The following is a 20,930-nucleotide window of genomic DNA, read 5'->3' as shown; positions in this document are numbered from 1 at the left end:
TGAGCCAAATAGTAAGGAATTTTGGCAGCTGTCAGATGCTTGTTTTCCTATGTAACAAAATGAATTTGTTCTCCAAGTAATGAAAAAAATGTGATATTTTTCCAACCAAACTATCATCTAGGAAACAAATCTTGGAACATAATCTTGAGGAATTTTAACTAATATGAATGAGCAATAGGGCTGAGTTTTCTATAGATACACACACACAAAACCAAAACAAAACAAAACAAAAAAAAAGCCAAAAAAAAAAACCCACCAAAAAACAAATAGCTTTCCATTTAGCCTCTTGAAGGTAAGTCCTGATACAATAATATTACTACCAAAAAGTAAAAATGTTCAAATAAATTAATCTTTATTCAAGGTAAAATTAAGCACACAGGAGGAGGGCTTATGCACACATAAGTGATAGGAGCACTAAATATTTGTCATGATTTTTCAAAGACACAAAGTTAATGTCACTGTAAGATGTGCCATTTATAAGCCTATTGTATAAGTTTATTGAGAATAATTTTATAAAAACACCATAATGGAGTCTATGATTTAGAAATAATATTTTTAGAAGTGTTCCACTCTGTATCTAACTACATAAAAATGTTTGCATTTAAAATCAGAAAATAAACCTTTTTTTTTTCCTAACACTACTTGACATCACACAGAAGGGCTACTCCACGGAGTACCCAGTGCTCTGGAGGCTGACGGGTTTTAAGATCCATAGCAGCAATGTAATTAAGATCTGTTTGACTGCTCTTTTTGTAGACCGGACATGAATACAGACGTGGATCTTTTGCAGCTGAAAAGACAAAAGAGACATAAAGAGCAATTAAAGTTGAAAAAATGGGGCCCTAAGGGAATGATCATAAGTGTGGTAGATAGGGACGGGCGAGCGGAAGATCTCGGGATGTGACGGAAAGAAAGACCCTTCCCCCTTCTCCCTGCTTCACGTTATCTATCACCCCCAGAGCATGTAACCACACCTAACCCAGTAGTTTTCCACTCCCGACTAACCTAGAGACCCTACCAACCCCCCCTCTGACGTAGCAAAGTCCCCCAAGACTATTTAAACCCATGAGATAAGATAATAAATGCTTTCGACCGTCCACCACATTGGTGTTAGCGTGTTGTCGTTAGCCCGAGTAGCCCGGACAAGGCCGGGCTGCCGTGCTGTCTTCTTGCAACCAGGTCACCGTTGCCTCCCCTGAAGGCAACACATAAGGCAAATGGAGAACTGAATCCAAGTTCAATAGTACTCTGCTCTCTATTTGCTATTGCCAGTTGAAGGACACAACATGGTTTGAAATTTCTCTGGGTTTAACATGAGCACCTAGGAACAGATGCAAACCACTATATGTAAATAGACACTCTAGAGTAATTAGTGTTCTTATTGCTTCAATCTGCCCACTGAACATTACTTCTTATCAATGTATTATACCAAAATAAAATTTCCCTACTTTCAACAACCTGGTTTGAAATGTATTTAGTATTTGTACTATATAGTACAAGTCATCAACTACTTCACTACAGAATTAGAACAGTAGTCTAGTCATGCTCAGTACTTCAGTATTCATTATTTAGTATATTGGCTGCTGATCATGCCTTTTGTAAAACATTAGCTATGCAAAATAGCATGTTAGCAAGATTTGCTTTTAGAGGTGGAATGCTTTTCAACCGAGTTTTCCAATTTTATGTTTTGCAGTGGATTATTCTATTCTGTTTTACATGCCTATTCAATAGCATGTCCTATTCTATATGCAAAAACCCATTGCATTAAGATAAATTACACATTTTCACAGCGCTGTCCTTTAGCCCCATAAGTTTCCTTTCCATTCCTCCATTCCTTTACTTCCTCAAAGACAAAGCATCTCCCACCACCTCACTCCACCTCTTTCTTGCTTCCATGAGCTCAAAATCAGACTTGTCCAGAAAAAAAAGGTTTTATAAATATACACATTATATATATATATATATATATATATATATATATAAATATGTTATCTATAAATACAATATATACCTGTATATGTATATATATATGTGTGTGTATATATAATCTGTGAGTATCTTGTATGTTGTATATACATACAAACATATATTTTTTTATATATATATATATAAAAAATTACATTCATTTTTGACAGGAGTGAAAGAGATTATTTCAGTTATGGAGGCTACAGAGATCACAGAGTTTATGTATAAGAAAAATGGCATTTTAGGTCTGGGACATATATTGTCAATATGTACAGCTTACCTGTTACAAAGCTCTTAACACCATTAACACCACGTATAGAGACCTATCTAAATATTAGGAAAATTGACTACTATCAATTATGAAGCAAGTCTGAAAACACATTTTCACTGGAAGACTGGAAAGTCTTCCCCATTGAAAGAGATTTGCTATGTATACAATGATTAGCAGCAGCCTCATGAAATCCCTGCAGCCCAAAATATTTCAATGCAGTTAAATAAAATGTTACCTTGAATTCAATGGAAATAACATCCTTTACAATACTGTTACTTATTGTTATTCTCTGCATATATCCTTATAACTGGCATCAGCTCAAAGAGCACCTTGGGCTTAGATTCTGTCAGTCTCATGTTTCTTCTGTCCCAACCAGCTCCTTCTAAATACAGCCCATACACATAGACACCTTCTGAAGGAGGGCTTGTGATATCATCCTTCATCCATTTAGTGACTTCATTGCACAGCACTACACTGTCAAGAGCCCATCCTTTGTTGGCTCTCGTTATTTCTTGCCCAAACCAGACAAAAGTTAGGTGGTTACATTTTTTACATGAGCACAGAATCCTTTTTCCCAGCAGTTATTAGAAATATATTTGTATGGTCATAAAATATCCTCTTTAGTACAAAAAAATCCCACCAATCCTTTACAATAGTCATGTTCAGAGAAGTCTGACTTTTCTCTAAGGGAGTAATGGCATGGCACTGCAAGAAAGCTTTCAGTATTTTTTCCACTATATTTGATTTTAATTTCTTTCTATTATAGAAAGTATCTAAAGAGTATACCAAGTAATACAGCCGCTGGATGTCAATAGTAGCCAACTTTTGTGAACACAAAAATTCCACATTTTTGTTGAGATGAGAAAACATTACCTGCATGTGGTAAGTGAAACATATTTTCTGGGGTTACCTTCCTTTTCCTGCACCTCTACTCTTCAGTAACTGTATTTCTAATGAGTAAGAACTCACTCAGCTATAAAGCTATGCAAAGAAACCGCAAAAAAACCTGTTAGTTAATGCATTGGACAATACTCAACTCTCTGTAGCCCAGTTCTTTACTATGCCATGCAAATAAGTTATGGCAAACCCAAGTTTTATCTTAATCTCCCAATGGCTTCAAAAATCTTTCTTTGAAGTAATTGGAATGAATGTTTGCCCTGTACTGCAGTGACATGGATGATCAAAAAGAACTCAAGATTTATAGCTCAATGATCGTTCCTCCTTCTCATTTCTCTTTGTTTTACAACACAGCAAAGTCCAGAAACTCACTTTGGTATTTACTTGGGATATTAAGTTGTTACATAGTCACAGTTCCTTTTTACAGAACCATAAAATTCTGTCATTTCCAACTGGTTTCAATCCTGCTAGTAAACCTTTTCCACAAGCTTGGATGCAAAAGATAGTCCTATTTTAGGATTGTTCACTCAAAGAAATATTTTGTAACAAAGTTTGGGCTTTTTTTCCCTGAGGTCCCATTGTATTTTCCCCTCAGTATTCTTTTTTAATTTTGCACACTCCAGATGCTTACTGTTTCCCGTATATCCCTTTATGCTGATCAACACAGGCATTTATTGCTTCATTTTAAAGCAGTTAACTCAGGAAATGTTAGACAGTCACAATCTTCCCACATGTATAAACTCATCCATCATCAGACAATACTGTCTGTTAAAAAAAGCATATAAAACAATAAGCAGAATAAAACTTCAAACACAATTTACCTGTCTCACTGCAGTTAAAAATCCTTGGGTGTGGGAATCCAGGGCTTCCCTCTGGCTGCCCTGGCAGGTCTGGGACCCTGGCAGGGGTCAGAAACCCCCCTGTACAGAGCCCCGAGAGACACTGTCTGTGATCTCTGTCCATGGAGAGGAGTTTTCAATCTTACAGGATGAATTACAAGCTTTGAGTGTTTGATAAGAGTAATAATTAAGTGTGACACGGGTGCAAGAGCAAAATTTTAGGTTTCTAGATTAGGGGTTCAGAGGGGAAAAGATGGAGGAATTGGGTGTGTCTTGCCCTTTTCCTCCTTCTTCATGCCCTCCATGTTTCACTGTAGTGTTGGCATTTTTCTATTGGTTTAGGCTGGGGACACACTGTTCAACGTAGATGATAGATATTGGCACATTATTGTAAATATAGTACACGTAGTTTCTGGTATATAATGTTTGTAACATCCCACTGGGGGCAGAGCCCCGCACACTGCCCTGCAGGACAGACCTGCGGCAGGGCAGCAGAACATGTTATAGATAAGCAAGAATAAACAACCTTGAAAACAGCACAGACGAATTATGGCTTCTTCTTTGGCAACGGGGCAGAAAGACAGAGACTTTCTACAATCTCAGAATCACCAATACCCACAGATTCCGACAAATGGCGTCCCTGCGTGGGCTTCAGCAAGAAGAAAAAGAAGAAACACCAAACAACCTCCAACGCGCATGCATTTGCGAGAGTTAAAGCGAACGCCAGTGGCTGAGAATGTAGGTGCTGGGTTTGGAGAGGCCTATTGCAGGCGTGGGTTCGGCACAGCTGACAGCAGGTGTGAGCAGGGAGGGCGAGCAAGAGAGAGGCGCAGCATCCTAACGCAGGCAGAAGCGGGGTTTGACTGCGCCAGAAGTGCTCCCCAGTGCTCTCATGCCGGTGCAGATGGGGGCTGAGCAGAGCCAGTTGCAGAGACTTCTTTAATCACCTCTTCTCCACAGCAGGTGCGAGCCATGCACCGCCCATTTCCTTTCATCAGCGGCGGCAAACAACAAAATCACAACAGCCACAGCAAACAACTTTTTACAAGCAGCAAATATCCTGCAGCAATGCTGAGGGATGGGACTCCAACTTTCACCCCGAAATGAAATTCAATCAGTCAGTCGCTTTTTGAAACCAGTCAACACAAGGCCTTTTTCAAATCTCCCCAATGTTTCTAAACACTAACCCCAGATTTTTCAGTTAGGTCACAGAATTGATCAAGCAGACACGCCCAGCCGGTGTGATGATAAGTAATGATTGTGGAACACGATGTGAAAAAGTGATATCATAATGAAAATTGAAATAGAGAATTAAATAGCATGAAATGTTAGTAATTTATTATATTAAGGTTTAAGTTAGGTTGCATTTTAACGTTCTATTAATGATAGAATTGATTTTTATATAGTTGGTTTGAGTTTAAGTTAAGTATTGTTTAATTAGAGTATATCACTTTAAGTTTATTTTAGGTTTGGGCCCTGAAGAAGTTAAGTTTATAAAGGTTTAATTGATAATGGATTTATATATTATTAATTTGATACATATGGAATTCGTAAAGTTAATATAATTTAGGGATTCTTTACTAAGATTGTTATATATTGAGTTTAAGTACTGTTTGATTCAAAAATTATTTTAAGTTTTTCAAAGGTCAAGTTTATTTAGCTAGCAAAGTTTAGTTGTTTTTCTTTAAGGATGAGAAGTTTTTGACTGAAACAGTTCACAAAGTAATAATGAACATTGATTTAAGGAGAAGACACAATTTATTGGATCCTTGGTTTTGTTTTAGTATTTTCTGTTTTATTATAAGTTTATCAGTATATAAGAGTTGTAAAGGAATTTATTTTGAGTTTTCTGAGATTGATTTCATTGTTTAATAATCAGTTTTATAGTCTGTTATTTCTTTGTATAATGATACAAAGGGTGTTTGTTTTCAAATCCATTATTTTTAACTATTTAAGTGTTCTATAAATGTTATTGTTAAGAAATTTTATCATGTTATCAGGTGAAGATTTGTGCTTTGTTTTTTCATAGTGAATTTTCATATGTTTTATTGTTGTTTATGTAATCTTATCCAGGTTACATGCCGTTCTGAAGTCTCATTTTGGATTTTAACTGTATTGTGCATTTTTCTAGGTGAACTTCCTGATTTGTTTTTTATATCTCTTGTGAGTGGAATCATTGCATTTCTATTTTTCATCATTCTCAAATGTTTTTCAGAAGATCTCAGAGAGACGTGCCTGAAGCATTCTGACAGCCTTTTGTCATTGTTAATCTTACGATTTCTTCAATTGACATTCTTTTCCTTCAAAAGAGTTTCAAGAAAAATGAATCTTTGTGTCATTTGATCAGTTTATTGGTTTGAACTTCTAGTGTTTATTTTATAAGAAAATGTTATAAAAGGTTGTTATGTTTTAAGTATCATATATGTATTGTTGGTATAGGTTTTGTTTTATATAATATGTTAGGGGACATCTCTCCAGTTTAAAGTTTGGGTCCTGGCCAGGCCCTGATTTTAAATTGGACAGATGAGTTTGCCAGCAAAATTCAGAGGTTTCTGCACAAAAATGAATGATATGCAGGTCATTTTGACCCACCAATTTGATTCTACAAATGTTACAGCTGACACAGCTTTGAGGTGAAACTTACCAGCCTTGCCCGGGAAAGGATGCCAAGGGTTTTCACTGAAAACAAATGTTTCAGCTGTTTGCAGACTCTGAACTGCTGGCACAATGTTTCTAATGTTCATGCTTTGTTCATTTTTATATATGCTATTTAGAATCTCTTTCTTTTGAATTTTCTTGAATTGTTATCGATTTTGATAAGTTTTATGCATTTTATCATTGAGGTATTTTGTCTTGTTCTATATTATGTTTTATATTTCAACTTTCTTGTTTCAAAAGAGAAGAAGAGAAAGAGAGAAAAAAGGAAAAAGAAAAAAGAAAAGGAGTGAAGAAGTGCCTAAAATAAGGCTGAAATGAGGTTGAAAATTTCGTATGTTTTAATCTCTTGAAATAATTATTTTGCAGACTTGATTTTGCTGATCATTGAGAAAAATATGAAGAGAGTGCTAGACACTGGACAGATAAAATTGAAAAAAAAAATCGTTCAAATTAGTAGCTTTGAGCAAGGATTTTGTTAATGTTTTCACAGAAGTTGAAAGTGGGGTTTTTTAATTTGCAGACCCTCAAAAACAATTCTTACAGATTTAGAGATGAAAGCCCAGATCATTATTGTGGCAAAGACCAGATTGTTGACAATGTCAGGCAAAGATTTCTTAATCATTCATTTACATTTAAAGAAGAAATATTTTGAGTGGACAATCCAAAGTCACAAGATTTTTCAATCACGTTGTTAGGGCATTCAGAAGTTTGCATAGTTCGTTATCCAGCACACAAAATGTTAAATGTAAAAGTGAGCTTCAGGGAAAAACCAAAAATAAGCCAGGAACCAGTGGAAGGAATGACAGTATTCACTGATGGTTTGGGAAAAACTCACAAATCAGTGGTCACATAGAAAAATCAAAAAACAGGGAAAAGGGAATCAGATATCAAAATGGTACAAGGTTCACCACAAGTTGCAAAATTGGTAACAATAGTCAGGGTTTTTCAGTTATTTCAGGAACCCTCAATCTGATCACAGGTTCAGTGTATGTTGCAAATGTGGTCAAACGATTAGAGGGATCACTTCTAAAACATACGGACAATGAAATTTTATATTCATATCTATTATGCATGAAAATAATCCTAGAAAAACAGAGAACATTAATAAACACATCAAAGTGCATTCTCCACTTCTGGGGTTTTTAGTAAAAGGAAATGCTCATGTAGATAGACTCACAATGTCCATCTTGTAGACACTGCCAGACATTTTTGAGCAAGCAAAATTGAGCCATGCATTTTTTCACAAAAATGCACAGGCATTGATTGAAACCTTTCACCTTTCTGAAAGCCAGACAAAGGAAATCTGCTTGCCAGAGTGCCACTTTGTGCCATCTCCTGTATTTACAGGAGTGGTCAATCCGAGAGGTTTGTAAAAGCCTTCAGCTGTGGCAAGCTGATGTCACAAAATACCCATCTTTTGGGAGGCTCGAAAATATCCATATTTCAGTTGACACATTTTCAGGGGCAATTTTTGCACCATTACATACAGGGGAGACCACAGAACATGCCTGCAGACATCTTTTATAAGCATTTGCATCATTAAGAGTGCAACAAGAAATAGAAACAGATAATGGTCCAATTTACACAGGCAAGGTGCTTGACAAATTTCTGAAAAAAACAGAGAGTCAAACATATTTTAAATATTCTTCATTCTCCCTCAGGTCAAGCAAGCAGTGAAAGAACACATCACACCCTGAAATCCATTTGGATAAACAGAAAAGGGGGGAGGCAGGGTTGAACAAATGTGTTGAATTTTTGCAGGGTTGAACAAATGTGTTGAATTTTTTTAAATGGTTTTTTCTCAGAGCCCACTCTACTAATTGTCAGATATTTTACAAACAGCCCACAGGAAAAACTAAGGGAAAATCCTATCGTTTTGATCAGAAACCCAGAGTCAGGACAGATTGAAGGTCCATTTACATTAATAACTTTGGGCGAGGGTTTCGCTTGTGTTTCTATAGGATGAGGACTGAAGTGAATGCCAGCAAGGCACATGAAACCTTATCGGGTGCAGACGCCAGTGGACGTGGACCCGAGAAGCAGAGAAGCAAGCACGCAGACAAAGGCAGACAACGATGCTGCAGACGTCTCGTCGGACAACGATTGATCACCCAGAGACTTGGGGTTTTTTCTGAGAAATCAAGTGTTGTTTGGGTGTTGCTGCATTGTGGGGTTTCTCACAGAGGGTGGGGACATGGACATGGGATTCAGACAGATAGTGTTCATGTGCTTCATTCTTTCACCTGTTGCCTTGGGCAATAGGACAGACTTTCCCATGAGACAACCAAGGGAAAAAGTGTGGGAGACTTTGGCAAAAGCAGCAGGTCTGGACAGCATTTGCCTGACCCATTTGAAACCAGAGAAACCATTTTCAACATGCTTGGTAGGTGTGCCAGTGGGGGAATGGTCAGTCCCAGGGGACATCCTTCCAAGGGTTCTGAAGTTTTTTTCAGATCCTGTGGAGGGATGGCATGTTTGGACACAGTTCCTGTGGCTCACTTTGAACCTCTGGATTTGGACATTTTGGGTCAACAAAAATGAAATTCTGTACCAAATTCAATCCATTGGGAGTGACAGAGACAGATAATCACATGATAAATGTCACTCCGAACCAGCTCTTTCATAGAAATGTATCATCCTGATGTAATTACACCAAAATGAGGAGCAAACTATCCCTTCAAAAATCCAACCGTTCTACTAAAAAGGGATGCTTTTGAATTTGCAGGGACAGAATTTGGCCTGCTATCCCTGCAAAAATCAAGGGTGGTGCATGCAGCATTGAAAGATCTCTTGTTAACACACATCATGACCTTGATAAGAGAGCAAGGAGAAAAAAAAAAAATCTAATGAATGAAGTGATCCAAATTGTGGCAATGATAATGTTAATACCAAGAAAAAGGCTCGGAAAAACTGAGTGGTTCTGCTTTCACAGCAGGTGGCATCAAAAAGAGCCTTGGTGCAGTTGGATCAAAAGAGGTTGTGGGCAGAGTAAAGATGCCCATGTCATTTCTTTTGCATCGAATGATTTGTTAGCTAGCAGAGAGAAATGATAACAAAGCAGCAACTGAACATCTATTGTGAACACAGCAATTGAACATCTATCGTAAACACATGGACACAAGAGTGATAAATTTGAAGAGGTATCAGAGGACCAAACACACCTGGAGAAATCATAGGTAGATAGTGTGTTCAATTTGTTTTACTTTTCAATTATAAGGTATTGTAATTCTTCTGATGCTTGTGCTGTCCTTGCCTCAGTGCATGAGACAGACCATGGACAAAGTTGTCGAAGAAGTGTTCTTGGTTCAAAAAGGAAAGGGAGATGTGGGAATCCAGGGCTTCCCTCTGGCTGCTCTGGCAGGTCTGGGACCCTGGCAGGGGTCAGAAACCCCCCTGTACAGAGCCCCGAGAGACACTGTCTGTGATCTCTGTCCATGGAGAGGAGTTTTCAATCTTACAGGATGAATTACAAGCTTTGAGTGTTTGATAAGAGTAATAATTAAGTGTGACACGGGTGCAAGAGTAAAATTTTAGGTCTCTAGATTAGGGGTTCAGAGGGGAAAAGATGGAGGAATTGGGTATGTCTTGTCCTTTTCCTCCTTCTTCATGCCCTCCATGTTTCACTGTAGTGTTGGCATTTTTCTATTGGTTTAGGCTGGGGACACACTGTTCAACGTAGATGATAGATATTGGCACATTATTGTAAATATAGTACACGTAGTTTCTGGTATATAATGTTTGTAACATCCCACTGGGGGCAGAGCCCCGCACACTGCCCTGCAGGACAGACCTGCGGCAGGGCAGCAGAACATGTTATAGATAAGCAAGAATAAACAACCTTGAAAACAGCACAGATGAATTATGGCTTCTTCTTTGGCAACGGGGCAGAAAGACAGAGACTTTCTACAATCTCGGAATCACCAATACCCACAGATTCTGACACTTGGGGATTAAAAAACCCTGTCATCCAGAAACAGTTCGGTCGACTTTCAAAAATCCACTTGTAAAACTGGTGGTTTCTTTCTAGAAGCTCAGTAAACCAGAAACCATGTGTACAGGAAGGCCAAGATGCCTAAAATCCGTAAACATATTTTAAAATAGCACATTGCTGTCAAGCAAAGCTACATCTTCCCATGTTAATAAACAATATAATATTAGCAAAGCATATTTGAAGATCATCTATCATATCTTAACTTTAATCTGATGCTTAAACTTTGCATCCCACTGAAACCTGAAGGAAATTATTTTTCTGTTTAAAATCATGTCTACTATTCCTTTTACATATTTAATGCTCTCTGTGGAATTGTCTATTTTATGACATTTTCGCAAGGTTAGACAGCTGTATAAGAGAAAAAGAAAAGTTGTATACATGTCTTTATAATTCCAAGGTCAATATAGCAAGACAATGTGATTTCTGTAGGACTGTTCTGCATTTTTATTCTTCTGAATAAAACCTAAGGAAAACTGAACTTGGACTATGTGGAGATATAGCCGTGTTTTGAAGCATCTGTTCACATCTAGGTTTTCTACCATGAAAACACTTTTCCAGTAGAAACAAAACAAGCAAATAACCAAAAAAAACCCTTTTTTACTAAAAAAAAAAAAAATCTTTCCATCAGTTGCCATTAAGACGTCTAATTATCCCTGAAAACAATTTATATGGGGAGAGGCTGAGATCTGGGATTGTTTCGCTTGGAGAAGAGAAGGCTTAAAGGAGGCTTAAATAGGTTTATATCTCATGTGGGGGACTGAAGAAGATGGAGCCTGATCCTTTTCAGCAATTGGACAGAAGACAATGGGAACAAGACAAAATGTCAGAAATTCTGTTTCAACTTAAAGGAGTTTTTTGTTTGTTTGGCTGGTGGTTGGTTGATTGGTTGGTTTTTACTGTGAAGATGATCAAAGAGCGGAATGGGTTGCACCTCTCTGATTCTGGAGACTCCTGGGAAACCTAATTTAACTGACCTTGCTTTAGGAAGTGTGATTAAACTACACTGTCTCCATAGGTCCTTTCCAGCGTCTACTATTCTGCAATTACGTGGCTATTTCTCAAACTCAAAGCACACTGATTTTGACCAAAATGGACAGGCCACTTCTACTTAACCCAGAAAAGGATGTCCAATAATTATATATGTCCAATAAATAACACCATCTTAGTCCACTAATGTGGGTGCTAATTTTCAAAATCCGTCATCATATTTTAAATTTCTCTCCTCTCTCTGGGATTTTATACTGCCAATATGTAACAGACTGTTAAAATGGAACAAAGCTGCATCCTTCACATTCATTTCAATTTTCATAAATGAAAAAAGGCTTGTTTTGAGTATGTTTATTTTAGCACAAAATCTATTCCAGCAGTTGCACAGTTAACACTTCTGAAACATAGTTTGAAAAAAATGTTTACTCTAAGTCTAGCAGTTTAATGTAGTCTTCAGAAATAGATTTTTTTATTTCTTTCCAGAACAAGTGATGTACACCTACCTTTTTCCAGCTAGCAGGAATCCTTCCATCATACATGCAGTCTAAAGCATCCCTCAGATTTTATCTCATAACTATTGTCCCATCAATGGCAAGTTTTAGATCAGTCAGCATGCTTCTCACTAAAGAAATAACTCTCTCCATTTGTTCAATCTCCTGTTGCAAAAATATGTGCATGGGTTGAAAAGGTCCCATATTCTTTAGTTTTTCTTTTACCTGTTCATAAAAAACCAAAGATCTTTCAATAGAAGTGAGAAAAACAAAATTTGCTTTATGTCAATGTTAGGCCCCAGATCTTTGAGAAATAACATAATTTATTTACGAGCTTAAATGGTCAGTTTGGCACCTCCCTTGAATTATCTGCAAGAGAGAAACACAGGATTTTTTCCAAGAGAAATCTGTGATGCTGAGACTGACTATGTTTTTAGTCCAAGTCATGATTTAGTCTTTGAGCTAATGCCATTTAAAGAGCTTGTAGGCTGTTTACGTTAGTTCAGAGAATTCAGCTTTAGTTCCAACAAGCAATTCCAAGGTCCTTTTTGAACAAACTAATAAAGAGTAATTGCCCCAGCCACTTTACTTCAGCATAGCAGCAATGCCTGGGAACTATCACAATACCAGGCAATCCTGTATTCTAATCAAACTCACTGATACATTTTTAATCAAAAGTGTAAAATAAACAAATAAACAGCTGAATTAACATAACGAGAAATTTTATAGTGTCAACAACCTCAGATAAAAGCTGATGATCCAACCTCCCTCATAGTGCAAATGACAACTTAAACGTTAACGGGTTTAATATTTCTGAAAAAGTCCTTACAAAAGCACTTCAGCACACATTTAATGACTTCATTGTAAACATCAATAGTTTGGCCACACTTCTTTAAAATACAAACTATTGCCTGTATGAATTAATTCAAACATGCTTTTAGCAAAGTTTTTGGGAATTTGTTGGCGTTTTTTATTTTCAGTCCAGAAAAGACAAGATGGACCAAATGTTTTTGCCAGAATTTCATTAACTCACTTCAAATGGTACATAATCAGCAGGAAGTTTTTCCTACATATCATCAGCCAGTGTGGCTACAACTGCCTCTCGAGTTTCACCTCCTCCACCAGAGCTATCTTGAGGCTGAATACTGAGGATGGTGTCCAATGCACCTCTGGAAACTGCTTTGGTAGGTGATATCCGCATTGGGGTGCAAACCAAACACCTCCCGTCATAAGCAGGAAGGCTCTACATAGTAAAATATAAGAAGAGTACAACTGGAGATTTAGAAGCAAATTATTAAAAAAAAAAAAAAAAAACAACAACCATAAAACTCAACACACAACAAAACCAAATAAAAAAGAAAAAAAACCCCCATAGATTACTGTTAAGTAACAAGCTAGATTTCCTCAAATAATCTTAAGCCAAATAACTTGCTATGGTCCATTTGTCATGTCACAGCCCAAACCACACCAAACAAATTGTGTTTTAACAACTATACACTATTTTAATAATAAACTTTTACTCTCATATACCTAGACTTTTATTTCAAAGAGGTTGTACCCAATGTCTGGACTCCATTCTTTGCCTCCTTTAATAACTTTGTGCCTTTAGGTATGTCCCACAAGCAAAGCGCATGAAAAAGAAAATATATATTACTGTCATGAAAATTATAACATTGATAACCAAAATTAGTTATCACTAATAGATATGCAAAGTGCTAGAAATCAGTTTAAAAATCTATGAATGAAAGGCAAAATACAGGTACTCAGAAAAAAGACAAACATTATAGGGAATCAGGAACTTATGAGAAACATCTTATGAGAATCATTTTATGAGAAACAACCTATGAGAAACAGTTTTCATTTACCAACCTGTATGTACTGAAGGTATTGATCCACCATAGTATATTTGGGTATGCTGTATCCTTTGTAGAAACTGAATTCCTGACTGAATGTGTTTTCACTGAACCAAATCTTTACAAAGGTGTTCATGAGTCTTTTGTCGAAGTCATCTGTCACATGACCACCATACTGGATCTCACCTATCATGTAACAAACAGTACTCCAGCAGATCCCCTAAAACCAAGCTGAAACTACTGACTTCAGCTAATCCCCTCTTATTTACTTAGACCTCCCTTAGAAAAAACAGCTGATGTACCATGTCTGTCCCATTCGAAAGAAAGTTACTTTCCTATTACTCTTTTTTTCATTATAGTCTTGCATTCCCTGAACACCTGCAAGGATTTATCAAAATAGAATTTGCTGGAATTAAAGAGCATCTTGAAGATAGCAAGAAGGTTACAGATATATTTGAATTCTCCTTTCACTTAAAATGCCAACTGCAAACTGCTCTGACACAGACCTCTCTGTATGACAACTGACCATATGAAAGTGAGAAACATAGGAGACATTCTTGTATAGTCATTTAAAACCACTTTTGACTTCTTGATGCTGCAAAGATAGGTGGCAGAGGGGGGAAATCTTGCTTTTACTCGAAATGGATTTAAACACAAGAGCATTTGAAATATCTCTTTTAAACTAATTGACTTAATTAGAATTGAAAATAAGGTCTATACTTCTAAGGTTTATATTTCTGAGATGGCTGGAAAGGCTTTTTTTTTTTTAATGTAGAGGTTACTAGAGAAATTAAATATGCACTGGATTAGAAGTCTAAGTCTGCTGCTGTAGAGACATATATACTTGAAATATTAAATATGTGTGGAAAAAAACAATAAGTTAAAATAACTTTTGTAGTTAAGTTACTAGGAAGCATTTGCATACATTCTACTACTAGAAAGATCCATCATCTTAATCCACCTTTCCCACAGAATCATGAATTACCTTCTTGGTATCCATGCGATTCAAGTGGTTTTGAACGAACTGCACGGCAGCATTGAAATCAGCTTGATTAAACTCATAGGGAATATTCCAACCCAGAGACCCAAATTTGCATCTTTCTTGAATGGTGGAGTGCAGAAAGGCTACAGCATACAACAGTGGTTTCCATTGCACCATTTTACTGGCATCTAATAAATCCTGGTTGACACCTATTGATTGCAAATGGGCTTTATGAGAATCACTGTAATTGTCTTTTTCGAAACTACTTCAAATCAGTGCTAAAATATCACTCTAGAGATATTCACTTGGCTCTCTGCTTCTCCCAAGGGTAAATTATTGTTCCACAAAATGTTCTGTGCTGGAGACAGTTTGTAGCATGTTATTAAATTGCTCAAATTAAAAGAGTAAACTTCAGGGGGAAAAACCCCACAATTTACTAACAGCTGAATTCACATAAAGTGGCTTTCTGCACAGACTTGGTCCTTTATTTTATGTAGTGTAAAGAGCATTTGATGGCTAACCATGCCATTTTTCTGCCAAAAGACAGAATATTAAAAATTCAAACACTTTGAACTGAGATACTACAAGCCAAATTGTGAGAAAAGAAAAGGCATTCATTGTTTTGATATCCAATTAGTTGTGGCAACAGAACATCAGCAAATCTTCTTTTTAATTTTCAAAACAAAAACTAAGATGTGCCCTGGCATCATTGCAAGCAGTTCCTCATACGAGCTTACACCTACTACCAGTTTAACCTGACCACACAGTAGCATCACAGTCCAAAATCATTAGCATTCTATCACTCACCACTGTATGTTCTCTTTAGTCCAGCTCTGAGCCCTTGTGGTGGTTCATTGGTAAACTTAATCGACATTTGAAGAAGGGTGATGGGGAATTGTTTGTGAATGTCAGTTGTAATCCAAAGTCTAAAGCTTTCATGAACATTCTCTGTCTCTATTGCTGTGTCCATTAACTCATCCAGAAAGTCAAGTCCAAGGTGGCAGTTTTGTAGAAGTGCCCAACCTCCCTAGTTTAAAACAATAGATTTTAAAAAGTTATCAACACTGTTCAAAAACTGAAATCTCCTTGATGGGAGCTAAGATCTGGGCTGTTTCTTCTGAAGAGGGTGTTAGCTTATTTGGTTTTTTTCACCTGAACAAGTGGTCCCTACTTGTCTCATCTGGTCTATTTAAATATTCTCTACCTTTTCCATTTCAATACATTTAAAACATACCTTGTCATGACTACAGCGCTGATAGAAACTGGTATATTTTGACTTACATAAGGGATCTCAGGAGTAGCTCCACAGAGCAACCTGCGAAACCTTGCTCCTCACAGGGGTTCCAGGCTTGGAAAATAATCAAATAAACATATATTATTAACCTATTTCTATCAATCAATAGATGTCAAACTTCTTTATATGAATTACCATATTTCATTAAAGGCATCTCATATACCTCTTCCCTAAGACACCTTGTGAGACAGTGAGGGAAGGTAACTGCGTTTCTCTTGACTAAACTAAAGATGCTCCTTTCCCCTGTTTTTGAATGGGTTTCTTCTCATTTGATCTGTCAATTAGTTCCTTATGAGAAGTTATCGAACAAGAATCTGAAGCAAAAGTAAAACAGGTCATAAAAAGAAGCTCATAGCAAACGAGAGTAAGATCAGTATTTTCACATCAGCGAGCATAGCAGTAGTACCACCTGATGCGCAAAGCATGCCAGATTGGAACATCTCACCTTTCTCATACGGATAGTTTTTCTCTTTAATTCCTCATCCTGTAAAATGCCTGTTACCAGATTGTCCCTCCCAAGTCCAAATTCAGGTTCAGACTACAGCAATACAAAATAACTTGCTATACTTATCTTGTTTTTCTCAAGTTTATGTAACTATCAATAGCATATCTGGAATTCATTTTCTTTATTTAACAAAGTACATCCATATTACTAAAATAAAAAACTGAAAATATAATCTGAAATGCCTACAGAAGAATATTTGCTGGTTATATAATCAAAAAAACCAAAAAATCAATTCAGCTCTGTTCATCAGTCTGCAATCACTATAAAATCCCCATTTTATATGAAAAACACTCAATTTTCAAGGAAAAGCATCTGCACAGTACCAAGAAGTTTGCTGTGGCAAATTGAAGGAGTGTAAAAATACAGTTCTCTTGCTTAGGACACGTATATAAATAAACATAGGCATTTGCATCAGCACTAACTACCCACCAAACAACTTTATCTCATGGCAGGATTTTTATTTCTAAGTGCTTAATACAGAGAGAAAAACATTCTGGTTTTTGTTACTTACATGAGCCACTGTCTGCTGTAGAAGTTTACGAGCATGGATTCCTTGCCCCTGGCCCATGGAAACACAATATGTTTCTATCTTCAGTGTTTTTCCCAAAGCAATAATTGAGTCCGTAGGATCAGAGCCCACGGAAAGAAAGCATATGAGGGGAGTAAGTGGATCTGACTCTTTCCCATGTTTTCTCCAAGTCCAAGATGACTCCCTCTGCGTATTTCTCCCCCATAGTGTCAATGATATATTTTCTTGCCTATATTAAAAAGGGTAAATTTAACTTGTGACCTAACCATTTTATACTGTTTTCTTCCCAGTGTAAATATTACCAAAAGGTCAACTGAAGACCAAAGAAATTTAAAAATTTATATCAAAAATATAAATATACAACAAGTTTATTTTTACATGTCAACACATCATACTGTCTTTGAAGGCATTGCTTTTTATAGCTTTTTACAACCAGTGAATTTTTAAAAAATAATTATAATAATTAATATATCTGTATGTATTTTTATATGTAACCATAATTAGAGTATAATAAAAAATAACAACTTCTCTAAAACTTTGGAAAAATTTTTATGATTTAAGGATATCTCCATTAGATAGTGTAACTCTTAGCATCAGAATCTAGAAAAATAAGAGAAAAATTCTAAAGATGGGCTTCAAAGCTTGTAGGCCTTTCTCACTCTGCAGTAAAATAAGCAAAGAATTAACAGTAGTAATGATTACAATAACTATCACTAAGTAGACAATCCAGAGGAATAGGTGAAAACCAACTCTTCTCCCCTCTCTATTTATCTTTAAAAATTCTAGATTATTGTTCTTTTTCTCAAAGAAATAGAAAAGGCTCTTTCAAACAGTCTGAGATGATCTTTCTTACACTCTTTCCCCCCACACAGCTCTTGTCTTAGATAAATCTTCCCCTTAACACCTCTGGGTTATCTCTCGGAGACAAAAGACATTCAGCATATAACATTTGATAAACTATCAGTTTTCATAAAACCATGGAAAGATGTAAGTTTACCTTGCCCCATTAACAGTAAGGAGGAACTAATCCTGTGTGATCTGTTTCAGACACATAGCAGACATCATAGAGATATTCATCGTACAGTACTGCTTAATCTATTGACTGCAGTTACACCAGTAATTTGTGAGATTTTCTCTGAATCCAATCACAATGTCTAAAGATATGCATCAATAAAATTAACACCACACTTCAAGTTATGCATTCTAATTTCAGTAAATCATCATTAATTGTCTTGAATTGTCAGTAATGTTATAAATTTTTGTTCTTTTTTACTGGAGAAGAACATAAAGTTTAAAAATAAGTTCCTAGAAAATTATTTTTCTTTTAAAAAGGTCTATTTAATAAACTTCAGTTCTGTAATTTTTAAATAGATGTGTTTAAATTGAGAACTTTGAGCAGACTTTATTAAAGATTTTTCCAAAGTGATTCTAATTCTTCCATGCAAGAAGTAGTTTCTCAATTAAATTGTTTTCAATTTTACCTCATCTAGTCAAGTTCATTAAAATATTTGACTTCAGTTTAACACAGTCACACTTCTAGAGTTCTAGTGAGTAAGCAAGGATAGTCAAAAGTATCTTCTGAACTAATAAAGCAGATCTGAATAAACACATATGATTCCAGCAGAAATCACCACAGTGGGTAATATTTGTTCAATATATTGGAATAATTTTTTATCGCTGCCCTTGTAACAAATACATAAATAGTCTGAAAAGAATTTCAGAAAATACAACATAAGGGTCCATTACAAAATGGACCGTTAGCATTATATAAGATAGTACAAACCTGCAATCTGAAAACTATTACCGTAGTGATACCTAAATAGACCATGTAGGCTGTAAAAATATACCTGAGCTATGGTCCCGTCAGGACACCAAGATCTGATAAGAAGAAGATGTCTGAAGCAGTCCAGAGATTGACCATAGCCACTAGGAACCGATTCTTCTTCGGGATTCTTACTATCAAACCAGATTTTCCACTGTTTCTCTTCTCTGGAAATCTGCAATTATACCACCAAAGAAGCAAATATTACTAAACAGACAAGTCATATTTGCACTGCCACTAGGTTGCAAACTTTTAATGAGAGTCAGAGATGTGAAATTCACACCCAGGCATTTGTTTAGAGTCATTCTTCCACAGATTTAAAAAGGCTAATAAAAATTATAGGATAAAATTTCGGATTATAAGTATGCTATTGTAGAATACACAACCCTGGAGTATTCATATTCTGAAAACAGGAGCTATTAATCAGCATGTTATATTCTGATATAATATAGCATAGCTATGTCAGAATATGGATAGCTAGGCACAGATACAGCTTAGAGAACAGCAAGTACATAATTGCTCTCCGCATGAATGTACCTTCTCCCTAACTTTTACTCCATGTAACCAGAGTAATATTGGAACAAGCATCATAAAACATAGTGTAAGAAAGCACAACAGGGATGCAAGATAATGTAATAACCAGAATAAAAATAAATTTGCAATATATTAATTGGATAATTGTATTGGGATAATCCCAATCTGAAAATATTACCATTTTAGAAAGTATGAACACTCTACACTCTTCTTATTTTCTTGGGCGTGGTTGAGATTTTATATCAACATATGTTGCTAAGCAGTCAGGGCCATAGCTGTGGCCATCTGCTGTCAGTTTTGCTTCTCTTCCATTAAATAAGCCATTTTCCACCACATGGCTGGATTGTTACCAGACAATTACTTGTTAGACAAGAGATCAACTTTCAAAAGCTCTTACGTACTTGATCAAGAATATCTGAAAACTGTTCAAGCTTACTGAGCTCCACCAAGTTCAACCAAGTCATATCCAGAATCCACTTAGCTGGCTTAGGAGGACAAGCTTTAAGGTCTAGGGAAGCACCACCTACAAGAAATTGAAATTAGTTATTAGCACTGTTGGAGAGACAAAGAAAAATAAACAAAATAAGAAGGAAAAAAACCAAATACAATAATCCATTTTTTAAATCATGATGTTTCTGAAGTTTTCTACCTTACAAAACCATGCCATATTTGATTAAGCTGAGTTTGCAATTTGGTTAATTTATAGTGTTTTTTTAATATTATGTAACTTAGTCAGAAGCATTAGCCAATTTACATTTTGAGGCTTTACTGGCTTTTTGTGCAATGTGCCTGGAAATAAAGGCTTTTTGGGAAAAGCTATTCTGAAGATTCAACATAGAAAAATTTACACATATAATCCATTAATAAATACTGCCTGGAAAACTAAGTCTCTTGAAAAGGTAATATAAAATGGATCCAAACTTTCAAGTGAACTCAGTGCTTGTATGCAGTTGAGGCCAAAGCCATGACCTTGTCTCATGCAGCTGAGACTCCAATGTTCTTTTAAAATGTTAGCATCATTTTCTGCCCCTATTTGCTGCAGTTACTATAATATGTTTAGTACAATAACAATTTTTCTAAGCTAAACACATACCTGATGGTATTTGAGCAGCAGACAACAATATTCCTTTCAAATTCTCATGATTAAAAAGATATATTCATCAATATTCAGTGTGCTGCTAGAAATTAGAGCTGCCATACAAGGTTGTCTGTCACCAGATCAGAATGATAAACATGTATTCTTACAATTGACTGATTTCTCATGCGCAAAAGGAAGGAGCATGCTGGCTAGGAGATACAAATACATAAATTT

General features: G+C 36.1%; 1 pseudogene; it reads right to left on the bottom strand.

The window, feature by feature from the left end:
- Nucleotides 1–333: 333 nt before the first annotated feature.
- Nucleotides 334–20,930, bottom strand: part of LOC115496059 (dynein axonemal heavy chain 5-like) — a 50,335-nt pseudogene continuing 29,738 nt past the window's right edge.

The sequence above is a fragment of the Taeniopygia guttata genome, chromosome W (assembly GCF_048771995.1).
Source record: "Taeniopygia guttata chromosome W, bTaeGut7.mat, whole genome shotgun sequence".
NCBI lineage: Eukaryota > Metazoa > Chordata > Aves > Passeriformes > Estrildidae > Taeniopygia > Taeniopygia guttata.
This window is presented reverse-complemented; position numbering and strand designations above follow the sequence as displayed.